A 26,931-nucleotide genomic window follows, 5' to 3' on the forward strand; every position below is an offset into this window, starting at 1 on the left:
TCCCTTCTTCCCCTTTGCTACTGTGTTTGCTCTTCTTCCATATCTCCCATTGGCTACTTCCTTCTCTTCTTTTTTTTCTTTACCTTAAAAGCAATTTTTTAAAGTAAGATTTATTTATTAGAGAGTGAGGGGAACAGCAGAGGGGGAGGAAGAGAGACAATCAGACTCCACCCTGAGCAAGGGGCTCCATTCAGAGCTTGATCTCAGGGCCCTGAGATCATGACCTGATCCAATACAAAGACTCAGACGCTTAACCCATCTAGACTCCATCTCTTCTTCTTGTCCAGACCTTTTACCTTTTTCCCAGTGACTGTCTAAGACCCCAGAATACATTTTGCTTCTAAAGATACATCCATCCCATGAGCTGAGTCTACAGTCTACTGTAGATTTCAAACCTTAAATCCATGTTAAATTGAAGCCTTAATTTGGGGCTTTCCTAAACCCAGAAAATGTGTTTATAGGAGCACCAGAATTCTTTAGGATGCATATGACCCAGAGCTGTCTGGCCTATGTCACCTTGCATACATATGGGTCAGAACCTGAGATGCTAAATTTTGAATGGCAAAAGATGATGTAACTGACCCAGAAAGGGACTTCCTTTCTGCAAAGTAAAGATTCTTCTTTCTAGAATAAACCAAGGGTTGAAAGAGACCCCCAAAACAGAAAAACATATCCTAAAAGTCATATTGAAATATTTCCAATAAAAATCAATTGGCCGTAATTCAATAATTCAAATAGAGGAAGAATTATATTAGAGTGGGAAATATCCTTTTCCCTGAACTGAAGGTGTTGTAACACCTGGCAGAACATTTTGAGAATGTTTTTGAAGAATAACAAGGCAAAATTCAAACTATGGCCCTGCCAATTAGCCGGGGGCAAGGCGGGGGGCATTTCTCAACAGACCACTTATTGACAAGGACACTTGTAGGTATTTTAAACAGAAGGAATAGTTTGAACAAAAGATAATGCAGGACAAAAACAAAAGACAAAACAAAAAAAATCAACTTAGATCAAAGAAGACACACTAAGAGAAAGCCCTTATACATAAGATATTCAACTGCAGGTCTAATTCCTTTCCACCAAGGAGAGAAAAAACACCCATTATCCTGCTTTACCCTTAAACGCTTAAGGTGAACTAACTATAAATATATATGGTCAACCTCATCAGTTTCTGACACATATGGGCACTACTTCCTACATTAAATCTTGTGACTTTTGCTCAAGTTCTTCCTTGGCATAAATATGGCATACAGGTGTTAGGTATTTATAATAGCCCACAGGGTTTTCCTGTCTTTTAACCCTTAGATGTAATCCTGAGATCTTTGACTAAAGAGCATTGGTTTCTGCTCTTTGATATCACCCTTGAGAATTTTATAGGGAGAGATTTACTCTGAAAATGGAATTGTAGGGGCATGTGGGTGGCGCAGTCAGTTTAAGCTCCTCTCAGTTTTGGCTCAGGTCATGATCTCTGTGTCCTGAGATCGAGCTCACATGGAGTGTGTTGGTATTCTTTCTCCCCGTCTCTGTCCCTCCCACTCATGCTCTCTCTCCCTCTCTCTCTCAGATAAGTAAATCTTTTAAAAAAAGAAAGAAAATGGTGTTGTAACATTAAATGCTCATGAGAGAGACTATTACTTGAGGTTACAGAGGACTCCATATTCAGATAAAGTTGTTTCTCCCCTGGACATAGCTCTGTGTTCTCTATTCTATCTGATGCATACCCCTGTGGAAGATCTTAACACCATATCAGACAATTTATGAACTAAAAATTCTACTGACTTGGGAAAAACAATTGGAGCAGAGCCTATTAAAGTTTAGATAGATCCTGCTAACCTATTACATAAACTGCCCCAATAGCTCTTGGAGCCAGAGGCAAAGGAAGGAATCAGACCTATAGTTGAATATCTTATGTCCAAGGGCTTTCTCATACTCTGTGCTAGGCCTTGTAACACTTCTATATGGTCAGTAAATATACTAAATGGCTGAAGATACAGATTTGTTTAAGATCTTAGAATAATTAAAAAAAATTTGTCTCTCTCCCTAATAGTACTTAGCCCAAATACCATCTTGGCATCAAATCTGCCCAGAGTGACCTGTTTCAATATAGTGGACAATTTTTCTGCTCTTTTCAGTGTGCCTCTAGTCCAGGACAGTTAATACCTGTGGATGCATGTAGAAAGTTATGCTTCAGGGGTTCACTGAACACCCCTCCTGTTTTTCCCAGATCTTCATTCAAAAATTAGATCTAAATTTCCTGTGTGACTCAGTTTTGATACAATAAGTGGGTGACTTGCTTAAAGAACAAATACTTTGTTCAGAGAACAAGGAAGTCTGTAGAAAAATTCCATTTGTTTGCTCTCAGCCTTAGCAAAAAAGGGACATAAAGTTTCAAAAGATAAATTACAAATTTGCCAAGGTACAGTCTATTATTTAAAGTACGACCTATCCAAGGGGAAAAACACTCTCCAAATAGACTAAAGATTATCAAAATATAGTGTAGACCCCTCATCAAATGATAACTTAGAGAATTTCTAAGTTCATCTGGATATTAAAATTAATGGGTGTCAGGTTTTTCTGAGCCTGCAACAACTCTATGAACTGACCAAGTGATCAGTAAGAGATCCTCTCCTCAGGGAGCCAAAGCATGAATAGATCTTCTTCCCTATGGAAGACCGTTTTATCTACTTATGCATTTGCAATTTGGGCACATCCTCAGGATTTTAACTCAGCATCATGGGTGGCTCAGTCAGTTGGGTATCTGACTCTTGGTTTAAGCTCAGGTTGTGATTTTGGGGTCATGGATCAAGCCCCTTGTCAGGCTCTTTGCTCAGCATGGAGTCTGCTGGAGATTCTCTGCCCACTCTCTCCCCTGCTGCCCTCACTTATCACTCTGTCTTTCAAATAGATAAAATCTTAAAAAAAAATTGCATACAGTAACTTCAACCTTGACTTGAATGCAAGACTTCTCTTCCTTGTAGAGCAGTTGTCGCCACTTCAAAACTTAATGCTTCTGTGGATCTAGTTCTAAACAACCCATTTGGCTTTATTGTTCCTCACACCATATAGCCTCACTATTGACTGAGAACATACAATGTTTTCCTGCAATCCAATTAACCTCTTATGATTCTATTACTCTCTCCTTCTCAGATAATGTTCCCTGTTGCATCATCCTGAAACCTACTACTCTCCACTCTCTTCCCCTACCAGAAAAAGGAAACCTCAAAGTTGTCTTATTTCAGATAGGGTACTTTCTAGATCTTGCTCAGATTTATGGAGACATTCATTGAATACTGTGACTTATTATTCTTTCTTTCTTTTTTATTTATTTATCTTTTGGGACGCCTGGGTGGCTCAGTTGGTTAAGCGGCTGCCTTCGGCTCAGATCATGATCCCAGTGTCCTGGGATCGAGTCCCATATCGGGCTCCTTGCTTGGCAGGGAGCCTGCTTCTCCCTCTGTCTCTGCCTGCCTCTCTGCCTACTTGTGATCTCGATCTCTCTCTCTCTCTCTCTCTGACAAATAAATAAATTTTAAAAAAATTTTATTTATCTTTTTTTTCATTTTATGTTATTTTATTTCTTTTCAGTGTTCCAATTATTATTTCTTAATGGATCATACCTCAAGGATGGAACTGGAGGCTATGAAAGCAGGACATGTTTTCACTAAGTTAAGCTTTCCTTTAGAATGTAGTTCTCTATCTGAGATAAAAATTAACTAAGAAGGCATAACTTTTGACACTTACTAGAACCTGTAAACTAGCCAAAAACAGAGTAACCATGTATATAGACATCATGTTTTTGGAGTAGTACGTGACTTTGGTATGCTTTAGAAAGAAAAGAGGCTTCTTACTTCTGCTGCAGCATCCACAAAAATGCACAAAAAGCTGAGAAACTTTTAAATGCACTGTTACTTTCTAAAGAGCTGGCTGTTATAAAGTTTGAGATCCATGTAAAAGGGGAAAATATGGAAACTGAAGGAAAATCTCTATCAAATGATTTTGCAAAACAAGCAGCGTTAACTAAAGATAAGATCCCATTTAACCCCTTAAAGGATATGCTCTGTAGGGGTTGAAAGAGGCTATTAGGCAATATTAATGTATAGCTCCTGCTTTTGGAAAGGAAGAATGGAAAATTTCTGGTTGTAGCCCTCAGGTGGTGTCTGTGATCACAAGATGGCTGGTTGGTGGCAACAAATGATTTCAGAGATATTAACTAAATTTCTCCATGAAGTCACTCATCATGTTATAGACAGAATCCTTATTATCTTAACTCAGCATTGGCTGGGAAACTAAAAATAACCAAGAAAGCTTATATTCAGGTCATGTGCGTACATGAACAATATAATATTTGAAAAACTTTAAAGATATGGCATAAGCATGAAAAAACTGTAAGAACCATTTGACTACCTCAGATGAATTTTATTTAGCTCTCATCCTCCATGGGATCTGAATATGTTTCCCTTATTACATATCTACTTTCATAATGGGTTAAACCTTTTATTTGTTCAAAAGATACAGTCTCTAAAATGCTGTTTGATTTTATGTTTTCTACCTAGATTTCTACCCAACTTTTTTATCAGGTGACTGTGACACAAATTTATGGGAAACATAAGAGAACTTGGTAAGGTGTTAACTCTTACTCAAAAACTATACTGCCTTTATTACCCACAACCTTCTGGAAAGGTTGAAAGAACCAATGACATCTATGGGTATACCTAGGAAAATTTTCAGAAACCCTTGCATTCCCTGGGGCAAAGTTATTCCCACTACTTGTTATGATCTATGGTTCACTCCCTTGGGGACATATCTGTTATCCTTCTATGAAGTGAGAACAGGAAGGCCCATGCATTTACAGATTTCATTTCTGATACTAGACATTGTATCTGCACAGGCATTGATGTGGCAAGATATTTCATGGGACTTGGGTACTATATTCAATCTTATTATTAACAGATTAAGGCTGCCTTTCTACAACATCAATATGATCTTTAGTTTCTTCTTAACCTTCAATCAGGAGATTTGTCTATTGGAAAAGACATCAGAGAAAAACTTCTTGAAACTCCTAGGAAGTAATCTTACTAGGTAACTGTTAATAACAAATGCAGCAGTGAAACTCCAGGAGGTCAATCCTTGGGTTCATGTTTCGCAACTAAAGAAGCCATTGGGAATTCACGCAGTTAGAGAGCTACCAATAGGGGAACTCAAACTGAGGGTTCTCAGAAATCATAGCTGCTTATCTTATGAAATAGACAACTCACTCAAAACCTTTGAAACAAGCTGATGACCTTGGAATGTAGATAGCTTCTGCTCAAGATATCAGACTGAGACCCCTGTGTAATGTCAGTCTTGTTTTTGTTTGCTTATAATCATTTCTTTTTTATTTTCCTTGATTATAGAGTAATAGCCTTTTTCTTTCCTTTTATAATTTTTAAGTCAGAATATATGAATATTCTGGTGCCATACTAATTATTAGATAAACCAAACAGTAGCCACTGCCATTGACCTTACCATGTTGCATATGCCACCTGTCACTAGATCTGATGATTAAAACCTTTTGGCAATTTTCGTCTCCTCATATGAAACCATAGGGCATTACAGCTGATGGCATTTCCACTTGAATCCAAGTGGAATTGGCTCTCAGCAACTCATTCCGTACCTTTGTTAGTATTCCTTTCTCTCAGAAAAAGAACAAATTATTACCATCTATTGATCAGACCCTAGGTAAATCTAAATTTTTTTTTAATTTTATTTTTTATAAACATATATTTTTATCCCCAGGGGTACAGGTCTGTGAATCGCCAGGTTTACACACTTCACAGCACTCACCATAGCACATACCCTCCCCAATGTCCATAATCCCACCCCCCCAAACCCCCTCCCCCCATCAACCCTCAGTTTGTTTTGTGAGATTAAGAGTCACTTATGGTTTGTCTCCCTCCCAATCCCATCTTGTTTCATTTACTCTTCTCCTACCCCCTTAACCCCCCATGTTGCATCTCCTCTCCCTCATATCAGGGAGATCATATGATAGTTGTCTTTCTCCGATTGACTTATTTCGCTAAGCATGATACCCTCTAGTTCCATCCACGTCGTCGCAAATGGCAAGATTTCATTTCTTTTGATGGCTGCATAGTATTCCATTGTGTATATATACCACTTCTTCTTTATCCATTCGTCTGTTGATGGACATCTAGGTTCTTTCCATAGTTTGGCTATTGTAGATATTGCTGCTATAAACATTCGGGTGCACGTGCCCTTTCGGATCACTACGTTTGTATCTTTAGGGTAAATACCCAGCAGTGCAATTGCTGGGTCATAGGGCAGTTCTATTTTCAACATTTTGAGGAACCTCCATGCTGTTTTCCAGAGTGGTTGCACCAGCTTGCATTCCCACCAACAGTGTAGGAGGGTTCCCCTTTCTCTGCATCCTCGCCAGCATCTGTCATTTCCTGACTTGTTAATTTTAGCCATTCTGACTGGTGTGAGGTGATATCTCATTGTGGTTTTGATTTGTATTTCCCTGATGCCGAGTGATGTGGAGCACTTTTTCATGTGTCTGTTGGCCATCTGGATGTCTTCTTTGCAGAAATGTCTGTTCATGTCTTCTGCCCATTTCTTGATTGGATTATTTGTTCTTTGGGTGTTGAGTTTGTTAAGTTCTTTATAGATTTTGGACACTAGCCCTTTATCTGATATGTCACTTGCAAATATCTTCTCCCATTCTGTCAGTTGTCTTTTGGTTTTGTTAACTGTTTCCTTTGCTGTGCAAAAGCTTTTGATCTTGATCAAATCCCAATAGTTCATTTTTGCCCTTGCTTCCCTTGCCTTTGGCGATGTTCCTAGGAAGTATATGTGCTGCCGAAGTGAGCACGGCGATGTTCCTAGGAAGATGTTGCTGCGGCTGACGTCGAAGAGGTTGCTGCCTGTGTTCTCCTCAAGGATTTTGATGGATTCCTTTCTCACATTGAGGTCCTTCATCCATTTTGAGTCTATTTTCATGTGTGGTGTAAGGAAATGATCCAATTTCATTTTTCTGCATGTGGCTGTCCAATTTTCCCAACACCATTTATTGAAGAGGCTGTCTTTTATCCATTGGACATTCTTTCCTTCTTTGTCGAAGATGAGTTGACCATAGAGTTGAGGGTCCATTTCTGGGCTCTCTATTCTGTTCCATTGATCTATGTGTCTGTTTTTGTGCCAGTACCATGCTGTCTTGATGATGACAGCTTTGTAATAGAGCTTGAAGTCCGGAATTGTGATGCCACCAACTTTGGCTTTCTTTTTCAATATTCCTTTGGCTATTCGAGGTCTAAATTTAATTCAACAATCTTTGCAAGGCAGTAAGCTAACTACTTACCAAATGAAAAGAAATAATAGAGATCCAAATATGTAATCCAGTTAATGTGAGGCCTTATCCCTGACCTTTTGTCATATGCAATTCATCTTTTTTTATCCTGGATCTCCATGTATTCTTACTTCCTTTGTTGGTTGGAGATACCTGGTCCTCACTGCCTCATATTAATACCTTCATGCACTTTTGGAAGCATACAAAGTGTGTCTAGTTCTCTAAAGTCTGGGAATTCTTATTCAGGTATGAGCTCCAAAGGTAGATCACATTTGATTACTGGTACACACCCCATGAGAGGATTACTGACTCATTATTTATATAAGCTATCAGAGCAGTGTTTCCAGTGGTGGCAATCATACAAACAGAAAAGGCAGTAAAAAAAGTTATCACTAATTGACAGAAGTTATTAATGATATGGTCAATGCCCTACATGGAATACAGATCTATCTTAACTCATGGGCATGAGTTGAAATGGACAATTGTCTTGCTCAAAGTTTGTTGTTGGCTAATCATTTTGGTGTCTTGGCCATTGGCAGCATCTCTCCTTCCAGTTGGATCAGTAACACAGACAAGATAGAACAGGTTGTATGTATCAACTTTAGGATAAAGCTACTTGGCTCTCAGGTTAATTCTTATGGCCTATGGTTTAGTTCTCTTGGCCCGAGTTGAGCAGTTGGGGTTCCAAAGATTTAATAAAAAGTATTAATTGTTCCTGTTTTAGTCAGAGTGTTCATGATGCTGGTTAATTGCAGTTTCTGGAGTCTTAAGTGATCCTGTGGAGTCAGTTTCTTGCCAGATGTTTGCCATGATGATATAACAACAAAAAAGGTCAAGAAGATCTCATGTTGCAATGGTCTGTGGAAAAGACATACAGTGCCTGAGCGGTGAAGACCTGGATCTTTCCCCTTCCATGAATTGTGCAGTCTCTCCCAAGTGTGACAATGACCAAAGAAGTGGGGATGGAGGTGGGGAATGGGCTGTGAGGCTGAGTATAGCAACAGACAGTGGCCAAGACCAAATGTGATAATAGAACTCTGACCCACCAACCATGGTGGCATCTATTCCAGTAAGGCACACCAAGCCTAGAATGGTCAATGATTGCCAGCTTCTCTCTTTTTATACCCTGCTTTCAGCTCAGAACCAGGAGAAAAAGCCAGATAACGTTCCTGAAACCAGTCACATAAGACGTCCCATTTCTAGCGAGTCCTCCAGCTTCCCTATGCCAACAACTTGCAATCAGAATATATCTAAAGCCTCCCCTCACACATTTGTTAAACTATCAAGCTTCCCCACTCCCCTGCCTTCCTTGATTCTGTGAAATGCAGTTCATAGTAGCTGACTCCCTTGCATAGAAAGAGCTGAATAGCTGAATAAATGTCATCTGTTTGTTCTTTAGATGGTTTTTGTTGATGCTATAGCTTTTAGCTATTATCCCTGTTAACTGAATCAAATATTTTAAGTGTTACTTAAGACAGTGGTTATCAAAATGTTAGTGTATGTCAGAATCACCTGGAAGGGTTGTTAAGCCACAAATGGCTGGGCCTTACCCCTGGAGTTTCTAATTCAGTAGGTCTTAGGTGGGGCCAAGGATGTGCCCTCTAGTTTTCAGATGATGCTAATGTTGCTGGTCAGCTGACAACAATTTTGAGAAATGTTGCCTTAAACTGCCAATATGATTTAGTAACAGCAATAATACCTGAATTTATGTGGTGTTCTTGCTCACTCTGAGACAATTGTGTAAAATCTATGGGCCCAAAGTCATATTTTAAAGCATGACCTTCTTTGGAAACATACACCTTGAGTTGGAGTTATGAGGTTATAAGAGGGAGAGAAATTAATTTGATCATAGTTGGAAGGAAGTGTCTTCGCCTTGTCCATAATTATTATTTGTTTTGTCCTTCCAGGGTAATTAGCCATACGTTAGCAAAGAGAACTAGGAGTCTTGGTACTTACTCATTCATGATGTAGGGATGAAAAGACAAGCTGTTACCAAATAAAAAAAGGTGAAAAGAAAATTATTGGGGTTATGAGTGCTCTTTACCACAGAAAGGTTAATAGGTTAGCAGTGGTATCTGGCCATTAATTGATGACTCCCTTAGTAGATTCCACTGTCATTTGAGTGGAAATGGTGATGCAGAAAGCCAAGATTGGGAAAAGGTTACAGATGCAGTTCCTGCCAGGGCAGCAAGGAAGACACAAAACAACACAAGGTGACATTAAGAATCGAGGGATTGGCAAATGAATCCCATTTTGGAAGCCCATGGTCTTATTGATGCATACAGATCTTGGCTGGCTTGTGACTGTCACCCCTTTCCCCCCACTCCACCAGTATTCCCCATTCTCTCCTACCAGCATTAGTTTTCCTCCTTGGTTTTGATCCCCACAGCCTGTTAAATACATCAGCAGTCCCAATAACCAGACGATGCTGTTTTCAACTTTATTTTGCATTCTTGCTTGGATTGTGTGAATTTAAAAAATAACCATGATAAATCTCAGCATAAATTGGACAGGTTCCTGTATAATCTGCCTTTCTCAGTTAAGATTTCCCTCACAGTAAAAAGAACCGTCAAGTACTTCCTTCTTTGTGCATTCGACACTAGAGAGCATTTATCGCCAGTGCACTGAGAAAACAGTTTTTATGATAGCCAGTGTTGGTCTTTGCTTTTGCAAATTTGAAAAAACAGAACTGAATTTAAAAAACAAAAACAAAAACAAATGCAGTAGTGAGTAAGGGGTAAAAACTGATCTAAAGGGGACTATTTAAAAAACTGGATTGTTTAGCTAAGTAACAGGGCCGATTCGAGGTTGCATAAAAGGGTCTACCTTGTGGTCAGTCATTACCACCTAATAATTTTTTATGAATGACATCTGGGAGAATGAAGAATGAAACCAATTACAATTTCTAATGGAACATTTGATCTAGTCAATGATTCTGAGGCACCAAATGCCTTCAGGAAGCTTTCTTCTCAGCTGGAACCTAATTTTACTGGAGCCATTTTACTCTGTATGATAATGCAGCTGTCCTTTGTGGCTTCTCTGAGGTCAAAAAGGCATCACTGTGTGCTGTTTAGGAGTACGTTTCTTTCTAAATAAGATCTGACTGGGTCATTACCCAGAAGCAATAATTGGGCCATCAGGGACAAGATGAGCTCAAAATGAAAGAATTATTCACTGGCTAAAGATGATAAGCCACTAAGGCAAAATCAGCAAAGACCACAGATTATGTCATCAGAATTAGGCCTTTCTATTGCTTATTTACGTGGAAGGAGGAATTGACCATACAACGCTTGTTTAATAACTATTTTAAGGTGGCAGTTCTAACCAAAGTTGGTTATTGCTACCCATCCCCAAAAAAGACAGAAAATAAGAAAATTTCAATTATTGTATCCCACCTAACAGTTGAGGAGAAAATATTATGTATATTTAGAGAGAAAATGATATTGTTTATGCAAATACTATCTGAACACGGCTATGAAGGAATTGGGCTACTTTCAATAAATTTTTAAAAGTGTTTCCTATTTTTAAAATTAATAATTCACTTTAACATATAAGACATTATTATGAGCAGTGATTTTTATACATGTAACTGTAGTAAAGTAAATGCTTTGTAAATAGGCATTCTGTATAAATGATACAGAAATATTTTCATTGCCCAGAAACAAATATCTATGATCTCACTTGCATTGTTTTTATTTTTTATTATAAACCTGAAAATAGGGGATCATTGTGTTTTACAGTTCAATTGTTAAGCTGACAAAAATAAAATAATAAAACTTCATCTTTAATTGCAACCTTCTAAAGAATCAGTTGCTTGCTTTCTTGGTTTTCTTGAACAGAAAAAGTACTTCTTATGAATAGAAAACAATGAAAATAATAACTCTGTACTTACATGTTTTCATATTTATTTTTATTTAGAGAGTTTTATTAAAAGTATATTGTCATACATAGTATGTATCTAGCTTTCTGTTAACAAACCTATATTAAATATAACACTAATGTGAACAGTATTTTCTCACTTCAGTATTCAAAGGTATGCTTGTAAAACATACCTTATTCATGAATCCTTGTGGGTGTTACTCCGAAGTATATGGTGAGAATATACCTCTAGATTTTGTGCATTCATATTCAGGCAATATAATTGTGGTCTTCCATATAGTTTGAAAATTGGTTGTTTGCAATCTATAGTGGATTTTTTGCAATCTATAACAACACTGTGGTTAGAACTCACAAAACCTATTTAAATCCATGATTTAAGTGAGATAGTGACTCAGGGGAACCACTGTGAGAAAGGGGGCTTAGTTACGGCTTGTAAACCTTTTGTAGGATGGTCAACTGTCCCAGTTTGTCAAGGACTGAGGAATTTTCCAGGAACACAAGGCTTTTATGCTAAAACCAGGACCACCCCAGGACTACACATGACTTCTGATGGCTTGCTGGAACTTCTGATGGCACCCCTATCCTGAATTCCAACCAGGGACAACACTGGGCCGTTCTACCATAGAAAAAGCACCAGAGTAGTAAGGAAAGGAGGTTAGATTGTACTATAAGTGTGAAGGGAAGCAATTGGAAAGTAATCAGCTGTGTGTGGCATGATTTGACTTGTGATTTAATAGGATCCCTCTGGCTGCAGGTGCAGGGCAGATTGTAATAAGGCAAAAGTTGAAACAGTATTGCCATCTGAGGGTCTTTGTAGAAGTTCAGGGGTCATTATAGGGTGGTAGTAGTGGATTTAGTAGAAAGGAGTTGGATTGTAACATATTTTGAATATAGAACCAATAGGATTTATGCATGGATATAATGCAGGCTATGAGAAAAAGAAACAAACAAACAAGAATTGTTTGCCCTGAACAGTTGAGTAATTGTATTGCCTTTGACTTAGATTGTAAATGCTAAGAGAAGAACTGATATGGAGGAAAAAATCAAAAGTTTGTTTTGGATGAAAGTTTGATATGTTTTTTAGACATTCACATAAAGATTGGGTAGGCTATTGGCCAAGAAGTCTAGAGTTTAGGGAAAATACTTGGCAGGAATTTAGAGATGTAAATCAAATGGTTATTGATGTTTGTATTGATGGTATTTAGGATCATGGGACTGGCTGGGTTCATCTGAAGAATGGAGGAAAAAGTTAAGGACTAAATCCAAGGAACATTAAGAGCTTAGAAAAGAGGAGGAAGAGTTGACACAGGAGTCTGAAAAGGAGAAGCCAGTGAGGCAGAAGGAAACCAGGGTAATTTAATGTCATGACATCAAAGGAAGAAAGAGTCTCAAGAAGGAAGGAACAATTACGGATGTCAAGTGCTATTAAAATTTCAAGTAAGATGAGGACTAATGATTTTAATTGGATTTGGTAATATGTAGACTCTTACGAGAGTGATTTTCCCGTAGTCTTGGGGATAAATGCATGACTGGAGCAGGTCTGAGGGGGGAGAATGTTGGAGAATAAATGGACCTACACAGTGTGATCTGATGACTGAGGTTACCACCACATAAATTGCATTGAATGTGGTAGCATTTAATGTTTTTAACAGCTGGGCTCTCCTTAAGTGTTTTGCGTACTTGTGAGTTTTGACGCATTCTTCATAGAATCATGCCTAATTCTAATTGGTGCTTTTTCTAAAAAGGTAGGCATCTGTTTTGTGGCTATATTGCCCTTTCAAGCGGTCTGTGGCTACCATTATATAGCTGTAATGAGATGACACACCCATAACTCTTGCCAAGATAATCCAGGTAAAATAAATCATAGGCTTTTCGTAAAAAGCTTATACACTATGAGATCCAGATCATTATTGTTAACAGATCATTAGTCTTGGCCTGACATATCAATATGGAATAGAAAACCAGCTTTCACCCCTTTTTTAAAAAGATGATGACATCTTGGTCTTAGATTATAGTCATAATATAATAGTAATAACAGTAATGATAGTTATGTTAGTACGTAACATTTTACTGTACTGAAGTTGCTTAATACAAGATCACAAATGAGGACGCCTTTTTTTCTTTCTTTGTCAGCACTGGATTTCAGTGTGAACAGTTGCAGTGTGAAGTACTGAAGATGCACATCTCATAGTGCTGAAGGTTAGGTGTTAATAGAAAAAAAATTAAAAGAAAAAAATTAAGGTCGATCTTGAACTGGCTTTGACATAGACTGATTCAGGTTCAGACATAGGCTAGAATAACAGATTGGCCAAGGTTAAATTTTGCTTTAGATTTCAACTCAATCTGCAAATAAGCAAAGCAAAGGACAGACCTTTTGTAGGGCAAGGTGCTAAGAGGACGGATGCTCTTCCAGAATGCGTTCCTTGTTCTATCTTGTTCTTCGCAGAAGCAAGCCCAGTTTCCATGGCCTCAGTGCCAGCATGCAGTGAGGAATGTCAGGTCGTTAAGAACCCAGAGTTCCAGGCTTGCTGCTTTTTCTTATATTAGACTGGGCAAGAATCATTCTTAGAGGTAAAACTTCAATTAGCCTTTAGGAAAAAGCAAGTTTGGGCATTAGACAGGAGGTTGACAATCTGCTAGGTCTTATTTTGTGTCAAGAATTTATTTTTCTTTCTTTTTTTTATTTTAATTTTTTATTTAAATTCAATTAGCCAACATAGGGTACAATTAGTTTTTGATGTAGTGTTCAGTGATTCATGAGTTGTGTATAACACCCAGTGCTCATCACATCAGAATTTATGCGCCCAAGCCAATAAACACCAGTCATCTAGGGAGAGGGTTTCTTGTTCAAATGCAAATTCTGATTCAGTTAAGTCTCTAAGAGGAGGTGGGTGCTGCTGGTCAGAGTAGGGACTTATAGGAGTGAGAAGCTCAATAATTATCATGGTGAATTAGAGTAAGATGGGAAAGACAGGTGTAGGACAAATTGTGGAGGGTCCTGAAGATCAGATTGAGGAGTTGGATTTTTAAATGTAGGCGGTGGAGCACCCATTGATGATTTAGATGAACTGCCATGAAATAAATCGTCATCTTGGGACTAATCCTAAGATACACAGCAAATAGATCCAGCAAGATAGGACAGATTCCTGAGAAGTTGAAAAGATTTGATGGGATTTGGAGATACTTAAAATATGTTTGAAGCAAAGAAGATAGTAAAAATCCTGAAATTGTGAGACAAGATGAAGAGAAAAGTACTTGCATTATAAAAATTGTTAAGTGAAGAATGTTGGTGGATGGTGAGAAATGAACACTGCCCCATTATACCTAGAGATATGCTAATATCATTAATAATATTGGCAGAAAATAAAGGAAAATCCAATCGTTAGCTGGGAGCTAATAAATATGTGCATATCAAAAGCAGGTGAAAAGTTTGGGAGAAAAAATTAAATGTTAAATTTTTGAAAGGGTATTATTATGAGCTGCAGAGTGAAGGAATAAAGGAAATGAATAGAAATGAGAAGGTATATTCAGAAATAGATATGAAAGTTCTAGAGCAACATATAAACATTGCAGCGTAGAGAGCAAACAAGCTTCAATTTGAGGTCTTATTCATAAAACATCAGCTAGAATGTGTCATTCAAGCTACTTACATAATTACAGTCCAGCACTTCTGCTGCCTTTGCTGTTTATCTGTCTCTGTTTATTACTGCAACCTAGGACTGGCACTTTAGGTGATTCATTAATTTTGTGTGTGTGTGTGTGTGTGTGTGTGTGTGTGTTATTCTTTTTAAATTAAAGATGCCTTACCCACATTTAATTCTAAGAAGATTTTGATTATGAAGTGGCTTTAAGGAGTGTTATGATGCTAGACAAAGGCTTGAGCTCTTAGAATATGCTTTTGTTCCTTGTATTGAATCCTGCTGTGGCAGGAACTTCTTGTCTACCAACATCTATCGCTTTCTTTTTTCCATGGCCTTGCACTTTTATTTACATAAATGCCAGTTACAGACTAATTTCCCCACCTTCTCTCATGGCTAGATACAGTCATTTTGGCCAACGTGATATGAGTAGAAGTGATTTATGAAACATGTTTAAAGAGGAATAAGGTTGTGCCCTCTTCCTGCAGTTTCCCTCTATATCTGCTTATTGAAACACGGACATGGTGGAAGAGCAGCTTGGACTATGAAGACCATGAACTTGAGGCAGTGGGAAGGCAGAGTGATGAGATGATATGAGCCTGGTTTCCTATATCCATGAGTTGTCAATCACCCACACACTCAGACTCTTTTAGGAAAGAAATACATTGCACTCTTGTGTATTTGGGGCTTTGTGACAGCAACAACCAAACCTGCATTCTAATGAGTACAAGGAACTCTTGAGAAAGGTCAAAAGCTAGTGTACCTCCAGACTCTCCCTGCTAAGCAGGGGCCCTCTCATGTGTCACTGGGGTATTAAGCATTAGAGTATTCTTCCCCCTTGACCTGTGTCCCTAACCTTTCTGCACCTTTTCATCCATCCCTCTCAGTTCTGGAAAACTGAATATGGCTTTCTCCCCAAAGCCCAGTCTTCCACAAATACCCTCAACCTGGTCCCTTCTTAATTCTTGATTCATTAATTGGCGTAACCTGGCCATTATCTCCTTGTTGTATAGTGCCTTTCATTCCTGCTTTCAACTAGTTTCTTCTTTCCAAAGATGTATAGCTCTCCTTAAACCAGGAAATGAAATACTCAGTTGAGTATGTTGTGGTTCCATATCTTCATTTCCTTTTATGTCAGACGACTTAAATGATAGGGCCATGTACACGGTCTTCAAATAGTGCCATACAAAAACGCTCCCATTGTAACTATGGTTCTTTAAACTGCCTTTTTAAAAGGTCATCCATTGTTTTTTTTCCCCTGATTATTAAAGTAATAAATTCTAATTTAAAAAGAGAGACATAATCCCTAATCTACTATCTAGGATATGTGAACATATAATAAATGTAAATATTATAGAATATTTATTTTATTATAGTTATTAGGATATTTGCCAAATATTATTTATGTTATATGATATTTGCTATATATCTTTATATTTACAATATTTGGTATATATTCTATATTGGACTATATATGATATTTGGTGTAAGTATTATAAATATTAAGATGTATGCCAAATGTTATTTATAATACAAAGTTCCATATTATGTATTAAAAATAATGTTGGGTGTGCATACTAGTATTTGTAATTACATCTTTATATCTTACATAATCATGTTACATATGCCTTGTTGTATTCTGCCTATATATTTATTTATTTTTCTTTAATTTTTTAAAGATTTATTTCAGAGAGAGGGAGAGTGCATGAGCAGAGGAGGGACAGAGAGAGAAGGGAAGCAGAATCTCTGCTGAGTGTGGAACCCAACTCAGGGCTCGATCCCAGGACCCTGAGATCATGACCTGAGCCAAAACCAAGAGTTGGATGCCCAACCAACTCAGTCACCTAGGTACCTTGTGTTCTACTTTTTAGATAAATAATACAGTTTGGACACCTTTCCTCACTGACAAATGGATCATGTTAACACCTGGAGAATATTATATAAATAGATAAGCATAATTTATTTTTATAATTAGTCCTTTAGACATCCGTACCCTTACGGTTGAACATTTGAACTGCTTTCAGTTTTTCCCATTATAAACACAGTTAAAATATTTATCTCTATGTGCCATGCTTGCTTTCCCTTTTTTGTTCTCATTGATGTTGGTTTCTTCTCCATGAGAAGTATTTTCCTCTGCAGTCTTCTGTATTCAGTTTAAGCAGAATAAAATGCAAATCTGATTTCGCTTCTCTATCAGACCTGCTCATTTTCCTCTTCTCATTGGTATCTGTCTATCACAATTTGTGTAGCCATTTCCCCATGCATTTCGATACTTAATTATATATGGTCTTCAATTAATCATGATTGTATGCATGTTAATAGTGAGATTTGTTAGGCAAGGGGTAGGTTTCTCTAACCTCTGATTGACTCAGCATCATTACTTCCTGAAAAGCTGCCTTTTCTGTTTGAAAAACTTTGTGTCTCACTTGTAAGTGGTGTGTGTGTGTGTGTGTGTGTGTGTGTGTGTGTGTGTGTGTGTGTGTGTTAGAGAGAGAAATGGGAGGTGGGAGGCGAAGGGGCTAGGTAGAAAGGTTAGAAGTCTTGTTGTACTTTATTTTCTATTTAAGCCTATCACTGTGCCCAGTCCTCAAAGTACATTTGCCAAGGATCCCTTGTCAGATTAAGTTTTGTCAGCTCAGTTGACATCTGAACAAGAACATCCTGTGTGTGGCTCTGACGGAGTCATGGGGTGCCACAGGTGAGCAGGGCAACAGGAGGACAAAAATGGAGCCAGGAGCAGCAAGGAAAGGAACTGGGGGTCTGGACCCAGAAATGAACCGGAAGAGACAAAGGGGTAGAGTGAAGTTACTCAGGATTAAGTCTGCATTTAGAGCCTAAAAACCAGATCTTTCTTTATACATGCCTGGTTAGCAGTTAGAGGTATAGAGTGGGTCTGGATTTTGGTTCTGGCCCCACCTCGGCCACATACTACAAGGCCACATACTAAATCTTTATCTGTCTTTCATAGGCCTCAGTTTATAAAGTCGGAGGTCATATTTACTATCTTGACTATATTGGTATAGCTTTAGTCTCCGATTATATAACAAATGTACTACAAAAACTATGCTGTGCAAATCTGTGGCAGATTATGTTTTCTAAAGATGTCTGTGTAGCATCTCCTCTCCCCTTGTCCATGAATCTGGATAAGCTTGTGAGTACTTCAACCACTTCTGTATGGTGAATATGATGCTAGGAGACTTCCACGGCTAGGCCATTCTGTTTGCTTTGTTTTCTGGAACACACTCACGAGAGCCTTGTGCTACTATGTAGGAAGTGCAGCTACCCTGAAGCTGTTATGTTTTGATGATGCACTGATTGCATCAAGAGTCCAGGTGTAGGTGCTGAGTGAAGATGCCTCAAATGACTGCAGTCCCTACCCCGCTTCGGCCATTCTAGAATGTCTTCTTAGCTGAGGCCCCAGATACCATGAAGCGCAGAGGCAAGCCATATTCACTGTACCCTGTATGAATTCTTGACCCATGAAATCTTTAACCAGGATGAAATACTTGTTCATGATCTCAAGTTTGGGATGGTTTGTTTTGCAGCAAGTAGGACCAGAACAAAATCTAAGATAAGACCATCATTCTCATCATGACCGAGTGGCTTAGGAAAACATATTAGTATCATTTGGTTTAATATCTGACAAAAAGCAAAGGTGAATGAGTTGGAGGCTATAGTAAGGAAGTAACAGATTTGGTGTCCGTGCTTTTTTCAAAAGCAATGTCTTGGGACCGAGAACATACGTGGACACTTAGTCTACAACAAATTAGAGACCCCTTTCCCTAGCATCAGCTGGGATTACGAAACTCACCAAGACACTCTGGCCTTGGTCTTTAACAATGGACCTTGGAAAGGTGCAGGCTGCCTCAATCCCCAAGTGCTCTCCTTGTGTCTCTGCCAGACCGAACATCGTGAGCCAGCACGCACAAACTGTCGTCCTGATCCAGAGCAGCTGTCTAATTACAATTTTGTTATTATTAATTACAGAGTAGAAAATCATTTGTAATTAGCTCAGCCTAAATCATAGTTTAAACAGCCAAAAATTACATTACAAACTAAAGTGTAATTAAAGCACTACACTAAAGTGTTTATTTAAACCCAGTTTAGTTACTGCAAATTTTTCAATCAGCTTCTCAGGCTCATACATAGATTTAATTAGTCTCCAGTACTGACAGTTTAGTGCGTTTATTCATTAAGCATCAATATTGCCGAACAAATGTAAATAAAATATAGACAGAGATGCTTTAAAGGGGCAGTCACGAAACATCTGGGAGAGATAATGAGGCTGGGAAAGACATGAATGTTAATCAGTCTCCCAAGCTGCGGGAGGAGCACTGGCTCCAGGAAGCCTGGCGTCTCTGTACTGAGCGAATCCGGAGAGTAGGTTTGCGCTGCAGGTTGCCTGGAATGGGGGCTGTGGGGTGGGGCAGGAGGCAGTTTCATTCTATTCTTACCGTCACTCTAGGCTACATCTCAGGCGCCATTCAACAGAATTCTGGATGGAAAGCAGAGAGAACATCCATCCCGCTCTGCCAACCCCTCTGGCTCTGTGTATCTTCTTAAGAAACGGAAGAGCTTATAAAGGGATTTTCAGGATGAAGTAGCTTCTTTCTTGAAGGGTTTAGAGAGAAAGTGATCTCTATGATAATATCATGTGCATTCCAAGGAGTAAATTTTCTATTTAAGGACTGTTCTTCGGAAAACCACCCTTTGCCACACATGCTTCTAAATGAGTTCTAGATTCTTGAAAGTACTCTTCAGGGAAGCTCTCCACATTCATCAATAGGACTGCTGCTTCTCAATATATTCTTGGTAGCGCCTTTGAATGCTTTCAGAATCACCCTCATCATTTTTGCCTGGATTGCCTCCATAGCCTCCCGAGCTCCGCCCCCACCCCCCCGACACTGCCCTGCCATTTTTCAGTCTTGTTTCTGCCCCCATCATTTTTTTTAATCTTTTTTCATCCTACTAACAGAATTCCTTCTCTAGAATGGAAGCCACTTTATGGCATTCCTCTACCTGCAGCTTTAGGGTAGCATCTCATTCCTGTCAGCGTTCAGAAGCTGAAACTTCTCATATGAGGCCCTCTGTGAACTGGCCAGCTTCTGCTTCTCTGTCATTATCTCAGTGCTCTTCCTGTGCCCTAATTCTTTAGGGTTCCCTAAAATCATCAGGCCATCTTTTACCTACCTGCCTTTTATACACATGGTATCCCAGTGTGCAAGCTGACCACCTTGCCTTGGCTTGGGCAAGTCCAGTGCATCATTCAAAATGGAGCTCTGGCAATTTCTTGTTCTATTCTTTCCCATAAGTGACTACCTGCCCCCAGCAGACACATGATATTTCCATGCTGTTATCACTTTTATATCACTAACATCATATATAGTAATCATCCAGGCCTGCTAAGGGCAGTAAAACATGACTTCTTTGGATTAAAGAAGGTGGCCATACATCATGACTGTAGGAGGTCATTATTCATTGTTCACTTCAGAATCCCCAACGCCACCCATGGTGCTCTTTGCATCCCAGGTGCCATGTGAAATACATGATGCATGAAACATGGCACTATTATTTTGGGTGTTCTTCATAGTTACTGACCTTTACTTTTTTTGTAATAAATTGTAGTTTTGTAAATAGTCACAAGTTATTCGAAGAGAAAGTTAATAAATGACAATGGTAATAATTGTGTCAAATGATTTTTGGTAAAACAAATCATAACATGACTAAAAGTATGTTTTGTAGAATAAAGTAGATGTGGATTAATTATTTCTAAAAAATCTCTCAAATATAATAACATTATTGGAATAAGGATAATGTCAATTTAGTTGCTTTTTAAAATACCTACAAAATGATTTTTATTATTATCTTGTGAGATTTTAGTCATAGCTAAATATTAGTATTGTTGCTGGGTAGAAATATTTTGAGAAATTTTGCTTGATACGTAAATAACAATAATGGTCACACACACACCATAGAATCACGTATTCTTCAATGGATACCAGTTTTACCTTTCCTAGCTATGTGAGGTTGGGCAGTTCATTTAACCACTGTGTGATTCAGTTTCCTCATTTGTAAAATGGACATTATAATAATACCTGCTTCATAGGCTGTGGTGAGAACTAAAACAGTTAATGCATGTAAGTCTTTTAGGATAATGCCTAGCATATAGTAGTGGTACATTATAGTTTGCAAGTTTTACTTTTATATTACTAACATTATTTGCTTTCCTAATTGAGATGTCAAGTTCTATGTGGAAGCTCAGCATAGCTTCCATAAGTCATTGATATCTGGCACAATTTTATTGCAACAGAGTTAAAATAGTGGATCTTACCTTAGATGTTGATATTTGTCTTAATTATTTTGATCCTTGTTTGTGTTGCTGGTATCCATTTTTTAGATGAGACTCAGTGATATGTCCAGAGTATACTTGATAGTTCCTAGTAGAATATGTATAATTTATCTTCAGAATTTAAGAATGAATGGGGAGACCCATATAAAACCATTTAAAACCAGTGAAAGGATCTAGATTTGAGTTGCAAATTGTTGGGTTATGTCTCTTTGAAAATAAACAGTCTACAAAAGCTTTGAAATTCTTGGTGTACAATTAATGGATAGTCAGATTTTGAGGACTTACTTGAATATGTTTCATAAGAAAAGAAAGAGCTGGCCTTGTCTCCAGCCATTTATGCGTTCTTTGTTACCACTGAATATCCATTTACAGAACAACTTCTAGTACCAGGTACCGATCTAGTTCTGGGAAAGAATTTATTCTACTTAAGTTAAAGCTGATACCCAATCTATTTTAAAAACCCTATAGAACTGCTCTTTTCAGACTAAGTTTTTGGTGTTACGTCACTGCTTTAGATTGAGGGCTGTTATCACAAACAATTCAGTGAGACTTGTCATTCTGTTTGTTGTAGGAGTGATTTGTTCATGACACAACTCAAGATCTTTCTTATAAGAATCCATGAGAGAAATTTCTTTTTGTGTCTTCTTGTTTGTTCAGAACTGGTTTTGATTCCTTCTTTGTATAGTTACCTAAAAAATCCAGAGTCAAACTCACGATCATCTTCCAGCAAACAAATGTCATTTTGCAATGTGTAGTTTGCATATTTATTACTTCTCTCTCGCTTTTAATTTCCCTTTTAATGCCTTGTCTACCTATTGCAATATATTAGTATAGGAAATATATATTATTGAACATGATGCTTTGTATTTATGAATCCACCTTTATTTGTTTTAGAATAAGGACAGGAATAAATGAAAAAGATGGAGGAAGGAAAGTGGGAGAAAGAAAAAGAAAAAAGGAAAGAAAAAGAGAGGGAGAGAAAGAGAGGAAGGAAGGAAGAAAGAAATACGGAAAAGGGAAATTTTGCAGCTCCTCTAAGTTACTCCAAATGTAGAGTACCATATGGTGAGATTTCTTATATGGTATCATATTTATGTCTCTGATATGGCTAAGCATATACATTATGTCCCTTGTAGAGTGGGACACTATTAACAATGACTAATACCTATATCTGCACATGTGTGAACTCCTTCACCCAATTTTCACTTTCAGAAATGTTTGCGGAACATTCTGTATTATCATGAGGAGTCATTCACTTGGGTGATAAGATATATATACAACACATGTTGAGAATCCCCAAGCTGTATAGATACCAGTAACTCAGAATAACATTTTTATCATGAAAATAAAACTATGTGATGGGTGCTGTTCTTTGCACAGGACGGTGTTCATTAAAAAGCAAAATCTCTTCTGACTTATAGCATGGGTGCCCAAAACATGGGGACACCATGCAAGATTGTTGAATTTATTATTTAAATTCCTCCTCCTTTTTGGTTTCCTCTTCCTTTTATTTTATTTGAAATGAATTCAGAGCTCGGTAGAAAAGCCTGTAGCAGCTTTCAGCAAATTGCTCGCTTCCATCAAAGTTCTTCACACCCTGACAGCAAATTGTTTGAAGTCTTCAAGGTTATAAAAAAGTTGATCTTCAAGGAAAAAAATGTTTTCTTTGGAATATTCTTTTGCATTTTTCTTTATATTGTACATTTAAAGTGGAGAATGAAAATGTAGGGGATGCATATGCTATTGTCATAACGTGAATTGAGAATACAAAATTGAAGTTGGTAAGTAGTCTGCAATTTTATCCCAGGAATTGGGGAAGGAGGTAGTCAAATACGTTGAAAACCCTTGCCTTCAGGGCATCTGACTTGATTTCAGCTCCGGCAATGATCTCATGGTTGTGGGATTGAGCTTTGAGGTCAAGCTCTGTGCTGAGTTGGAGCCTTTTTAAGATCCTCTTTCTCCCTCTCCTGCTGCCACCTTCCCCTGCTTGCTCTCTTTCTTTCTCTTTCCTTCTTCTTCTTCTTTTTTTTTAAAGGCACTTGCTCCTGGAAATATCTCTCCTTTCTTTCCCTAAAATTCCTCAGAGGATAAAAATCATGCCATATTGGGATAAAAAGTTTTTTATATAAAACATCTTAAGGGGAAAATATGTTTTTCTTAAATTCATGCTAATATAATCAAGGTAAATATCTTCCAGCTCCAGGATCACAGCTGGGCCTGAACTCTGAGAAAGCATGACCTCCAAGTACAAGTCTGAGTTACATTCCAATGCCTGATGATGGAAGCTTGTGGTGATTTTCCCCTGTACTTTTGCTAAGACATCATGGAGAGTAAACCCTAAGTCTATAGGCGCTCTAATGAGAAAGAGAGAACAGAGACTGGCATGTAGGGAACCACCCTCAGAATGTATGATCACTCTGGGATTGACTGAAAAGAATCCATCAGATTCAGTCTGATAGTTTTAGAATTGGACTTAAATTGGGGCCAGGAATCTGGAAAGAAGAATTACACCAAAGCTGAGACTTCCCACCACCACTGCTAAAAGATCTGAGTTTCTTCTTTGAGTTGCTGAAGTGGGATATGCCCTTAAAAGAACACATGCTGGAGGGGCGACTGGGTGGCTTAATCTTAAGGTTAAGTGTCTGCCTTCAGCTCAGGTCACCATCTCAGGGTCCTAGGATTCAGCCCCAGAGTCCTGAGCAGGGAGACTGCTTCTGTCTCTCCCCTGTCCCTATCCATGCTCTCTCTCACTCTGTCCTTCTCTTTCAAATAAATAAAATCTTAAAACCAAACCAAACAAAACAAAACACATGCTAGAGCAGTTACCACTGGAACAATTCTTGGTCCCTCCATTCCCAGAGATTTAGTCCCATTGGGCTGATCCTTTCAAAATACATGTCTGTTCATGTCACTTCTCTACTTGTAAGACCTTAATGGATAAGGTTCTTCCTCTTAGTAGACCTGGTTTTCTGATTATACTCAATTACTTTCAGAGCTGATGGCCCATTTGGTAGGGGACTGTCCTCCTAACCCCAGCTTGTCTTTCTCGCTCTTTCTCATTAAGGGCTTTATCCTCAGCCGTTTGCCAAGATCCTGCTGTAGTCTCTGTGAACCACCAAAAATGAGTGTTCTCAGTGGCCTGACTTAAAGCATTCATCTGGGCTTATGGCCTGCACCCCGCCACCCCATAGTCTATTTGGGGCCTGCCCTTGAATTCCCAGCATGGTGCTTTCTTCTCATGTCACCTTCCTTATGGTGTACAGCTCTGCTTATATGCTCTCAGATCCTTTTCTTACCATTTCTCCACTCTGTTCTGTATTACATGGGCTGGCCCATTCTAACTAGATTTTCCAGGCTCTGTGGTCCACTGACTTTCATCTGAGATCAGCTAACGTGAAACAGAGTTGGGTTGTTAGAGGACAGGAGGAGCTAGGGTATTATGCCTCTCTCACTCTGCTCAAGGTGGCTGTCACCCTGTCTGTGATCAGAGCTCTCCTTGGGGAGCTCTTGTTATGGTTCTGGGACACCCCCCCCCAGGTGGCCTCAACTCATCAGCTTGGGTCACCACATTTCCTTTTGTCCCTCCAGCCCTAGGAGGTGGTGAGGGTTTGCTGCTGTTGCACCCCTGTCCCTTGCTTACTGTAAGGCTTTCTAGGCCTTCAGCTTTTTGGGAATGGGTCCCCAGTACTACAGTCCTTCTACTCAGATGCTTGCTGGGAGGTGCTCTTTCCCTGAGTGGACTTTCATTGATGTGATAGTCTTCATTATTCTCCTTCTCCTGGTTGTCCAAACCAAACTTTCTTTAGTGACTAGTTATTTAACAAGATGACTCTTATGTTTATAATGAAGAGCAAAGTAATTCATAAACTTTGCCAGTTGAATGTCTAAAAGTTTGCTTAATGTCATCAGACTGTGTGACATACACCCCAGGCCTACAGGATGATAAACAAAAGGGAAAGGTGTTTCTGGGCTTGTTGCTGATGGTGCTGGAAAATCAATCTCCTGTGAGAAAGAGCTCCCAGCAATATGGATTGTTTGATCTACTTCCCATTATGTCAGATTCACTTCAGCATCTGCAAACAGATGTACTGCATGAATACTGTAGAAGCACTGTTTTCTCTGTTTGCACTTAAAGGCCTAAAGTTACATAGATTTTCATGATCAAGAAGGCTTACTTCAATAACAAGTCCTTTATTTAACCCTTAAATACTTAATGTCTTTGGTCAAATTCTGTCTTTCTCATTAAAAAAAAAAAAAATTAAATCACCCATGAACCACTCCTTTAAGACATAACTCAGTATTTAGAAGGACACTTCCATTTGGAATGTTGGTGTCTACCCATTCTCAGTTCCCTGAGGAGTCATTCCATTTCATTGCCACTTGGAGCAATGGTGATCTCACAGCTGGTTCAGTCAATGAAACTCCCAGAGTAAAACACATTTCCACGAGACTTCAGCAGAGTGTACCAGCTGCTGCAGTCCCAGGACAAATTAGGTACAAACCAATTTATCAGTCTCTTCAGGTGAATAGTGATGGATTTGGCTAGATTTTCTGTGTGTGTTGATTAGCATGAGGAGATGACTGGGTGGGGGATCTAGGCACGTTCTAGGTGGTGAGGTGCTGACAAAGAGGGCAGAGGGAGAGGTACTTGGGCGGTTACTCTTCAGAATATTTCACCATGACCATGGACTCCCTGCCATTTTCTGGGTCATACTTCTGTAACCCGGGCATCATGCATTTCATCACTTCCTCATTCAGATGCTTCCCTGCTGGCTCCTTGCCCTACACCTTCTTGCTAATGAACTGGAAAGAAGGGCTCATGCTCTTCATGTTCACACGCAGTTCTCATAACAGAAACAGTCTTCCTTAGATACTTCATTAGATTTTGTAAGATTTTGCCTGACCACCCAAAACTGCAGTGCTATAGTCAGAACTTTCATGTGTTCGGGGCTGGTGTTCACCTGTAATGCAGCCATGCGATGCATCAGGGATGAGGTGCCCAGGGGCACCAGGGTAGCTCAGTCACTGGTTGAATGTCCAACTCTTGATTTCAGCCCAGGTCATGATCTCAGGGTCATGAGATTGAGTCCCATATCGGCCTCTGTGCTGGGATGGAGCCTGCTTAGGATTCTCTTTCTCCCCCATTCACTCTCTCAAAGGAAAAAAAAAAAAAAAAAGGAAAGTGGTGCCTATACCATACCAGTCATTTAGTATTTTAAATGTCCCCTACACTTGCCAACACATTTAATTAATGAGTTCCTAAACTGTGCCAGCCAATATGCTGGTGTTATAGTGTAATACGAGACCCTTACCCCCATAGAGAGAAAGCAGTATTAGCAAATAATAAAAATAAAATATGATGGTTTGGGTGCCTGGCTGGTTCTGTCAGTAGAGCATATGACTGTTGATCCTGGGGTGGTTGAGTTGAGGCCTCACATTGTGTATGGGGCCTACCTAAAAAAAAGAAAAAAAAAAGGATGATGGCTGCTTTGGTAGGGGGCAGGGTATTATATTATTATGGAAGCACACTGCAGGTGGTTTAAGAATGCAGAAAACACAGAAGTCATCCTTGAATCCTTGAGTAAGTGACATTCATAATGAGATCTGAAGGATGAGTAGAAGTTACCTAGAAAATGTTTGTGTCATCTTAAATATGTATGTTGGGGCTGAGGGTGAGAAGGGGAGCTAGGGGAAGGAAGGGGAGGAAAAATCTTTCTGCAGGG

Source organism: Lutra lutra, chromosome 13, assembly GCF_902655055.1.
Source record: "Lutra lutra chromosome 13, mLutLut1.2, whole genome shotgun sequence".
NCBI classification, from domain to species: Eukaryota; Metazoa; Chordata; class Mammalia; order Carnivora; family Mustelidae; genus Lutra; species Lutra lutra.